This window comes from Oryctolagus cuniculus, chromosome 14, assembly GCF_051225735.1.
Source record: "Oryctolagus cuniculus isolate XC-2025 breed Fujian yellow rabbit chromosome 14, ASM5122573v1, whole genome shotgun sequence".
NCBI classification, from domain to species: Eukaryota; Metazoa; Chordata; class Mammalia; order Lagomorpha; family Leporidae; genus Oryctolagus; species Oryctolagus cuniculus.
The window spans coordinates 90,006,214-90,016,474 of record NC_142880.1 but is presented as its reverse complement, the minus strand read 5'-3'; the positions used below and the strand labels follow the sequence as shown (position 1 = coordinate 90,016,474).

Here is a 10,261-nt window from a genome sequence, read left to right as displayed (position 1 = left end):
TCCCAAATAACCTCCTCCTTACCCAATCTTAGTTTAGGGCTTCTTTGAAAAAGAATTCTCAAAATCTAGCTCCACAAGTATCTCCTGGCTCCGGCTAGCTAACACATGCTAATTTTCTCTCTTATTTTTCATTGTATCTTTTTAAGATTTAGAAAAAAAACTTTTTATCTATTTGAAAAGCAGACAGGAAGAGACAGAGATCTCTGGACGCCTGCAACAGCCACGTCTGGTTCAAGCTGCAGCCGGGAGCCCAGAACTCCATCTGGGTCTCCCACGTGGACGGCGGGGACCCAGGCACGGAATCTATCGTCTGCTGCCTTCCACGATATGCTCCACGATGTGGAGGATTTCCAGGGTGCTGGATTGGAGGCAGAGGCAGGGGACTCAAATTGGCACTCTGATACGGGATGTGGATTTCCTTAGCAGCAGTTTAGCCCATGGCATCACAGTGCCAGCCTATATATAATATATACATACAGATATATGCACACATACATCTAGCATACATATCTATACATATATCCACATACACTTCTAGATTTATCTTTTTGAAAGGCAAAGCAGGCAGGCCGGCGCCGTGGCTCACTAGGCTAATCCTCCACCTTGCGGCGCCAGCACACAGGGTTCTAGTCCTGGTCGGGGCGCCGGATTCTGTCCCGGTTGCCCCTCTTCCAGGCCAGCTCTCTGCTGTGGCCAGGGAGTGCAGTGGAGGATGGCCCAAGTGCTTGGGCCCTGCACTCACATGGGAGACCAGGAGAAGCACCTGGCTCCTGCCATCAGATCAGCGCGGTGCGCCGGCCGCAGCGCGCCAGCCACAGTGGCCATTGGAGGGTGAACCAACGGCAAAGGAAGACCTTTCTCTCTGTCTCTCTCTCTCACTGTCCACTCTGCCTGTCAAAAAAAAAAAAAAAAAAGGCAAAGCAATAGAGACGGAAGACAAAGATATCTTGCATCTTCTGGCTTACTTCTCAAATACCCATAACAGCCAGGGCTAGGCTGAACCAAACCCGGGAGCTGGAACTCCATTTGGGTCTCCCACAAGGATGGCAGGAACTCAAGTATAGGAGCCATCATCAGCTGCCTCCCGAGTGCATTAGCAGGAATCTGGAATTGGAAATGGAGGGGCTGGAACTCAACTCGGAACTCTGATATGGGATGCAGGTGTTCCCAGCATGTATCTTAACTGTTGCACCGAACACCTGATGCTACTAATTATGCGAATTCTTCTGTGCTTCCTCCCTTTCCTGGCTGAAGTAAGATGCAACTAAACCATAGTTATGAACCTGGCAGCCAGGAAGGAAAGTGGAACCAGATCCTGGAGGGAGTTCCTGTTGCCTTACTGAGTGTTGTCTTCTAGTTGTGTATGCTGAGGGGAAGAGGTGGGGGAAAGGGTGCTGACTTAAAAAAAAAAAAAAGGAGGGGAGGAGGGGCCAGCCCTGTGTCACAGCTGGTTGGGCTGCTGCCTGCAGCACCAGCATCCCATTTGGGCACTGGTTCAAGTCCTGCTGCTCCACTTCTGATCCAGCTCCTTGCTAATGCGCTTGGGAAACAGCAGAAGATGGCCCGAGTTCCTGGGCCCTGCCACCCATGTGGGAGACGGGTGAGAAGCTCTGGGCTCCTGGCTTCCGCCTGGCCCAGCCCCTGTCACTGCAGCCTTTTGGGGGAGTGAACCAGTGGGTGGAAGATCTCTGTTTCTCCTTCTCTGTAACTCTGTCTTTCAAATAAATAAATAAACCTTAAAAAAAAAAAAAAAAGTGCGGGGGAGGTGGTGAACCACTTCTGAGGCTCTGGCTCAGCCAACTTTCTCTGGAAGGTGGGAATCTTTGGATACTTCCAACCCGGATGTCCCCACCCCATGTAGCAGGGTCTAGGGGTCTCCCACCCAGGGCCTTGACTTTGGCAACACATCTCAGTACATGTTCAGTATCTTTGAGGGTCAGCAACTCGACTGACACATTGTCAGCCTTTCTGCTGTGCTGCCCCAGGGGATAAAGGCCTCTTTGTAAACTGCCAAAAGGGCCCTCTGGCCTTCACTCAGTTTTCAGTTGCTGTTCAGTGGCCATAGCTTTTTATTCTCCCTCTGTTGCGCATTGGTGCAACTTAGTAACAGTCAACCAATTCCATTGTCCTTGTATGAACCGGCCACTCACCCCTTCTTTTATATGTGTCTGACTCTTACTGGCCAAGACGTCACCCTCCACTACAAAAGTCTCTTTTTTAAGATTTTTTTTTACATTTTATTTATTTGAAAGGTAGAGTTACAGAGGCAGAGGCACAGAGAGAGAGCGAGAGAGGGGTCTTCCATCCACTGGTTCACTCCCCCAATGGCTGTAACAGCTGGAGCTGGGCTCATCTGAAGCCAAGAGCCTGGTGCCTCTTCCAGGTCTCCCGTGTGGGTGCAGGGGCCCACGCACTTGGGCCATCCTCCACTGCTTTCCCAGGCCATAGCAGAGAGATGGATCGGAAGTAGGGCAGCCAGGATGCGAACCGGCAGTCCATTTGGGATGCTGGCACTGCAGATGGCGGCTTTACCCGCGATGCCACAGTGCCAGCCCCTACAGTAGTCTCTTGAGTGACATTTTAGCAATTGGCATGTGAGATTGTGCCAGTGACTGTGCCCTGATCACGTGTGTTACCTGAGATGGGATCTGAAGCTGAGCAGACTGGTGTGTGCCCAGTTCACGTGTGTTACCTGAGATGGGATCTGAAGCTGAGCAGACCAGTGTGTACCCTGTTCACGTGTGTTACCTGAGATGGGATCTGAAGCTGAGCAGACCGGTGTGTGCCCTGATCACGTGTGTTACCTGAGATGGGATCTGAAGCTGAAAAGACCGGTGTGTACCCTGTTCACGTGTGTTACCTGAGATGGGATCTGAAGCTGAACAGACCGGTGTGTGCCCTGTCACGTGTGTTACCTGAGATGGGATCTGAAGCTGAGCAGACCGGTGTGTTTTTAAAGCTCAAAAGCAGCAGCTTAGATTCCCAGCACACTGGTTTTCCTTATCTATAGAGTAAAGGCACATTTCCTGTGTGAAACTCTAGAATTCCAGATGCTCATTTTGAAGTTATTTGAAAGATTTATTGGCTAACTTTCTGAATAAAACATTTTATTAACGACTGTATCTAGAGAAAGAGATGAAGAAAGTGGGATAAGTCCCATGACTTAGAGCTTAATTTAAGATAATTCAGGTTGTGGCATAGTGCATAAAGCTGCTACCTGTTGTGCCAGCATCCATACGGGTGCTGGTTCAAGACTCGGCTGCTCCACTTCCCATCCAGCTCTCTGCTGTGGCCTGGGAAAGCAGTAGAAGATGGCCCAAGTCCTTGAGCCTCTGCACCCACATGGGGGATTTGGAGCAATCTCCAGGCTCCTGGCTTCGGATTGATGCAGCTCCGATCACTGTGGCCATCTAAGAAGTGAACCAGTAGATGGAAGACCTCCCACACACACTCTCTTTCTGCCTCTCTGTAACTCTGCCTTTCAAATAAATAAATAAATCTTAAGAAACAAGCAACAAGAACCTAAAAAAACCTTTTAGGGGTGGGCATAGTGGGTAAAGCTACTGTTTGCAATGTGGACATCCCATATGTGTGCTCGTTTGTGTCCTGGCTGCTCCATTTCCCATCCAGCTCCCTACTAATGCACCTGGGAAAGACAGTGGAAGACGGCCCAAGTAACTGGGCCTCTGACATCCATGTGGGAGACCTGGATGAAGCTCCCGGCTCCTGGCTTCAGTCTGGCCCAGCGCTGGCCATTGCAGCCATCTGGGGTATGAACAAGTAGATGGAAGATCTTTCTCTCTCTCTCTCTCTCTCTCTCTCTATGATTCTGACTTTCAAATAAATTAATCTTAAAAAAATAAAACTCATTCGAAGTCCATGAATACTAAAAAGTCTCCCAGGAATACATAAAGATAATGTCAGAAAGTATCCAATGCAGGGCTGATTCCTGGTAACACAGGTATAGATTTTTTGGGGGCAGGCTACCAGGAGCATGCTGACTTCTGTCTCCTTGTGTTTTTTTTTTTTTTTTCAAAATTTATTTATTTATTTGAAAGGCAGAGTTACACAGAAAGAGGAGAGGCAGAGAGAGAGTGGTCTTCCATCCACTGGTTCACTCCTCAACTGGCCGCAATGGCTGGAACTGCGCCGACTTGAAACCAGGAGCCAGGAGCTTCTTCTGGGTCTCCTGAAGAACCAAAGTGACTCCATTTTTAAACAATAAAAAAGCAGCCTCGTTTCCCATAGCAGACCCGGGTCCTTGTAAAAGCAGGCATTCAGGCATTCCAGAGGTATCAAAGCTTACCAGGGACAGCCAGCTCGGCAGGCCAAGGACAGCACAGTAGAGACTGCTGAACAGAGTAACTCCCTGCGCCCAAAGCTCCTGTGCTGTAAGCCCCCGCTGTAACTCCCTGCACCCAAAGCTCCCGTGCTGTATGTAACTCTTTTTTCCCGCTGATGTAGCCCCTTTTTCCTTTAAAAACTCTCCCTGACAAAGACCGGGGCCTCACTCCTTCCTCCGCTGTGCCGGTTGGTTGGATGGGGTCCCTGTCGCGGCTTGTACTCCCGAATAAACCTTGCTTTTGCAGTTTGGTGTGATCCACTCTCTGGGGGTCTCTGCGGGGATCTAACCATCTGGGCACAACATATTTTTGGTGCCCAACATATTTGGGGGCTCATCCGGGATTGTGATACCCAAAAAGCCCCCCAGTGACCTCGATCCTGAAGGTTTGCTCCAGTCGACTGGGTGAGTTCGTTAGTCTAGTTGTTCATTGTTTAACTGTGTCTAAATCTGAATCTGTAGCATTGGCCATTGCATCTGCATTCTGAATCTGTAGAGGGTCACTGCCTGAGCGGACACGCTCATAGGGCACACCCCGAAGGAAACGGGAGACGTCCCGATTCCTCTGGGACCTGGGGAGGTCCAATCTGTATCTGGGGACCTGGGTAGGTCCAATCTGTATCTGGGGAGATGGGTAGGTCCAATCTGTATCTGGGGACCTGGGTAGGTTCAATCTGTATCTGGGGAAGAAGAGAAGAGGGACTGCTGCAGAGTTCTCGTCCCATCTGTAAGGTCTTTGGTCTCCTTCAGACTCCTGGAGGTTCGCCCTCGGAGCAGTCGAGACCTTCTGTAATAAGACCACCTGAATCTGTCCACGGAAATTCTGTACGGGCCCCGTGTTTGTTCGTCTTTTTGTTAAGTGGTGCTTGTGTTATTTCTGTTGACAACTGACTTAACTGGACAGAAGAACATGGGGGCGACTCCATCCTCTCCACTGAATCTAACTCTTGCACAGTAAAAAAAAAAAAAAAGGTAAAAAAAAAAAGGTTAAAAAATGTGACTCATAATAATGTAGGTTAAGGGCTGGGTTGGTCGGACTGGGGCGTGAAGCAGGGCTGGGCATGCGCTGTGGCTGCATGAGGCACTGCCCCCCCTGGGGGGGCACCTGGGGAGCCGGGGGGGGCAGCTGCAACTCTGGACGCAAAGATCCCTCTCCTTCCCCCCGCCGGGCCGCCCCTGCAGCCGCAGTTCCCCACAGCGGCTGGCCCTGCCCGGCGCCTAGCAGCCGACTTAGAACTGGTGCGGACCAGGGGAATCCAACTGTTAAAGCATCGTGAGGGCCCATGGCGTGTGTTGATGCGATGTGATTTCTGCCCAGTGCTCTAAATGTTAAAGTAAAGACATTCAATGAAGCGCTGAGAAGCCAGTGGGAGCCCCAGGGGGCCGGCAGCAGCATCCAGTTAGCTCTCGCTGGCCCTTAAAAATCCGGGGAAGAGGGTGTAAATCTCGTGCCGGGCCATACCCATGTCTGCAATAGGTCTCCAAGGTGAACAGCCTTTGGCATGTTGGAACAATGTAAATGTTAAAAAGAACAATTACAGTTGGGTTAATTTCCCTAAAGGAGAGACTCCATGTCTATCGCCAGGCTCTGTTGGCGGGTCTCAAAGCAGCGGCGCTGCTCGCAAGATTGGCACAAAACTCAAATTTGGCCTTGGAGACTGCCGTGGACTGGGTAACTCTCCTCCCCCTTGCCTTATCTCAGAATTTGAACTTTATCTTAGAACCAGGTCTGGTCCAAAGTGTACTCTCCCTGTCTTATCAGTGAAACACATCGGGTATCCCACCCTTCTGATGGCTCTTCTGTTTTATCTCGTGTAAGCCAGAAGATTTTGCTTTGTAACTTGCTGAACTTATTTTGCAATTTGTTTTAAAAAATTTCTGGGTGGTCAGTACTCAATAAAACAGTAATAGGTAATTAGCACTTGTTTTAAATAAATACAATTTTAATTTTAATTAAATTCAGATAGAAATATGTATCAGCATCTTAAGTCATTTAGGTATAACTGCTAATTTAAATTGGGTAAAGACAAATGAGATAAGTGTCTAAATGTAAACTTTGGTACTTTCAACACCTTATGTTCTATAGAAAAACTACTTAAATTTGCTAACGTGTTTTCATAGATTGTATATATAAAAAATAGCTCAACATCACTTAAAAGTAATTAATGCTGAAATTTAATGTGTTACCTTGTTTAAAAATGTTGTCTTGACAGATAAAAAACATCACAAGTATAAAAATAAAATGTTTAAAGTAAGTTAAAGAGTGTGTGTAACAGTCACAAAAAGTTATAAGAAAAAAATTTTTGGACACGAAAGGTATTACTGATTCTCTGTTAGAGCAATAAGTTAATCTATTATGTTCTCTTGATGTCTCTGTTAAATTCTAATTGTTTAAAAACAACTGAGTTTTGGCTGTCGCCGCTGCCGCAGAGGCTCGGGGCTCAGGCCGGGCTCTATGCAGCCATGGCCGGATGCCAAGTGATCTTGCATCAAGCAGAAATGCATCGAACAACCAGAATCAAGATCACTGAGCTACATCCCCACCTAATGTGTGTGCTTTGTGGAGGATACTTCATTGATGCCACCACCATAATAGAATGTCTACATTCCTTCTGTAAAACATGTATTGTGCGTTACCCGGAGACCAGCAAGTATTGTCCTATCTGTGATGTTCAAGTTCACAAAACCAGACAAGTACTGAATATAAGGTCAGATAAAACTCTTCAAGATATCGTATACAAATTAGTTCCAGGGCTTTTCAAAAATGAAATGAAGAGAAGAAGGGATTTTTATGCAGCTCATCCTTCAGCTGATGCTGCCAATGGCTCTAATGAAGATAGAGGAGAAGTTGCAGATGAAGATAAGAGAATTATAACTGATGATGAAATAATAAGTTTATCCATTGACTTCTTTGACCAGAACAGACTGGATCGGAAAGTAAGCAAAGACAAAGAAATCTAAGGAGCAGGTGAATGATAAAAGGTATTTACGATGCCCAGCAGCAATGACTATGACGCACTTAAGAAAGTTTCTCAGAAGTAGAATGGACATACCTAACACTCTCCAGACTGATGGCATGTATGAAGGATTACTGTACACTAATGGATATCGCCTACATTTACACCTGGAGAAGGAATGGTCCACTTCCTTTGAAATACAGAGTTCGACCTACTTGCAAGAGGATGAAGATCAGTCATCAGAGAGATGGACTGACAAATGCTGGAGAACTGGAAAGTGACTCTGGGAGTGACAAGGCCAACAGCCCAGCAGGAGGTATTCCCTCCACCTCTTCTTGTTTGCCAACCCCACTGCTCCAGTGCAGTCTCCCCATCCAGTTTCCTCACATTTCTAGTACTATGAATGGAACCAGCAACAGCCCCAGCGGTAACCACCAATCTTCCTTTGCCAATAGACCTCGAAAATCATCAGTAAATGGGTCGTCAGCAACTTCATCTGGTTGATACCTAGACTGTTAAGGAAAAAAAAATTTAAGCCCTGATTTATATAGATCTCTTCATGCCATTACAGCTTTATAGATGCTAATACATGTGACTATATCGTCCAAGTTGCTTTCTTTTGTAGTAACATTAAATTTGGCTATAAAAGATGGACTAGATGTGCTATTCATATGGACGTCAATTGAAAAGAAAGATTGTTATTATAAAAAAATTGGTTTCTGGGAAGGCAGGCAAGTTTTTTTCTATGCGTTAGGAAAAATGTGAAATGGTTTCTGTAACCATTGTTTGGACTTGGGAATACCCTGCAGTGGATGTAAGCATTGGGCCATAGTTTGTTAATCTCAACTAATGCCTACATTACATTCTCCTTGATTGTTCTTGTTATTATGCTGTTTTGTGAATCTGTAGAAAACAAGTGCTTTTTACCTTGAAATTCAACAAATGGAAAGAATATGCATAGAATAATGCATTCTATGTAGCCATGTCACTGTGAATAACGATTTCTTGCATATTTAGCCATTTTGATTCCTGTTTTTTACTTCTCTGTTGCTACACAAAACCGATCAAAGAAAAGTAAACTTCAGTTTTACACTCTGTATGCCTAAAAGTGAGTACTACCATTTATTTTACTGACTTGTTTAAATAATTCACTTTTGTAAGAATCAAATGGCATTATGCTTGTTGTACAATGCCATATTGGTATATGACATAACAGGAGACAGTATTGTATAATATATTTATAAATACTATAAAGAAAATATTGTGTTTCATGCATTCAGAAGTGGTTGTTAAAATTCTCCCAACTGGTTCGACCTTTGCAGATACCCACACCCTATGTTGAGTCTTCTTTACCAACATAGAATGTTTTTAATGTGGATATCAGAGTCTAAATTCTGCATTGCAAGCAGCTGCAAATCATAATGATGACTTCTCCAATAATACATGCTTACTTTTAAAATTGTTGCAGTACAGAAAAAACTTTGAAGGCATACGGAAATAGTGTCCTCATTTTCCATTGGTTATGATGGGATTAATGTTTTTAAAATGCATACTTACCACTAATTTCCGGAACAAATTTTTAAATAAACCAGCAAATTACCAAAAGAAGACATTTTATCTAAAATTATTTTAATAAGTGATACAGCAGTAATTTCAACTTTAAGAGTTGCTTTAGCAGTTAACAGTGGAATATATCTTCTCTGTAATGTCTGGAAATAGAAGCAGTTTATTAGCTTCTACCAGGTATTTTTAAATAGAGCAAGCATGTCGAATTTAAAATATGGATAACCCCAACAAATTTCAGTTTGTGTTTTGCTTTGGTCAAACTTGGTGTGTGTTCCACTCATCAGTTATTTGTGAGGGTGTTTATTCTATATGAATATTGTTTCATGTTTGTATGGGAAAATTGTAGCTAAACATTTCATTGTCCCCAGTCTGCAAAAGAAGCACAATTTATTGCTTTGTCTTGCTTATAGTCATTAAATCATTACTTTTACATATATTGCTGTTACTTCTGCTTTCTTTAGATACAGTAATGATGTTTTATGAAGCCACAAATACATATATTTTTTATTTTGATCTAAATTTGTACAGTTCCATTGTAAGTGTTGCTTCTAATTATAGATGTAAAATGAAATTTCATTTGTAACTGGAAAAAAATCCAATAAAATGGATATTCATTTAGAAAAAAAAACTGAGTTTTTATTAAGAGCCATGGGTTATTTAAATATGTGCTTATTTTCAAACCTTTAAATAATCACCCTGTAAAATGATCACATTTGGTCTGTATTATGTCATGATATAAAATGTTATTGATACAGATGTCTGAAAATTATAAAGTCTGGTAATCTAGTGTTACTAAACATAATGGTCATCTTAGTGGAGGGGCCCCAGAGGCCTAAAAAAGTTAAGTGTGCCTTGTAAAATCCTACAGGGGCTTTCAAAAATGCTATGTAAAGTAAACAAGTGTCTGTTCTTGGTTACTGCTTATAAAACTAAAGCATTGTTGTTTCTGTGTTTAACTGTCCTCCTATAGGTTGCAATGGACATTTTCCAGCTACATCTATTTTTGTTTTGTTTTGTTTTTGTTTTGACAGGCAGAGTGGACAGTGAGAGAGAGACACAGAGAGAAAGGTCTTCCTTTTGCTGTTGGTTCACCGTCCAATGGCCGCCGTGGCTGGCGCGCTGCGGCCAGCGCACCGCACTGATCCGAAGGCAGGAGCCAGGTGCTTCTCCTGGTCTCCTATGGGGTGCAGGGCCCAAGCACTTGGGACATCCTCCACTGCACTCCCTGGCCATAGCAGAGAGCTGGCCTGGAAGAGGGGCAACCAGGAAAGAATCCAGTGCCCTGACTGGTACTAGAACCCTGTGTGCCAGTGCTGCAAGGTGGAGGATTAGCCTAGTGAGCTGCGGCGCCGGCCCCAGCTACATCTATTGTATTCAGTACTTTGGGATGACTCTG

General features: G+C 44.7%; 1 pseudogene across 1 annotated transcript; it reads left to right on the top strand.

The window, feature by feature from the left end:
* Positions 1-6,804: 6,804 nt before the first annotated feature.
* On the top strand, positions 6,805-9,493 carry LOC149122429 (polycomb complex protein BMI-1 pseudogene; annotated as a pseudogene). The gene has a single exon (XR_016220843.1). The product of XR_016220843.1 is annotated as a polycomb complex protein BMI-1 pseudogene (transcript).
* The last annotated feature ends 768 nt before the right edge of the window (positions 9,494-10,261 follow it).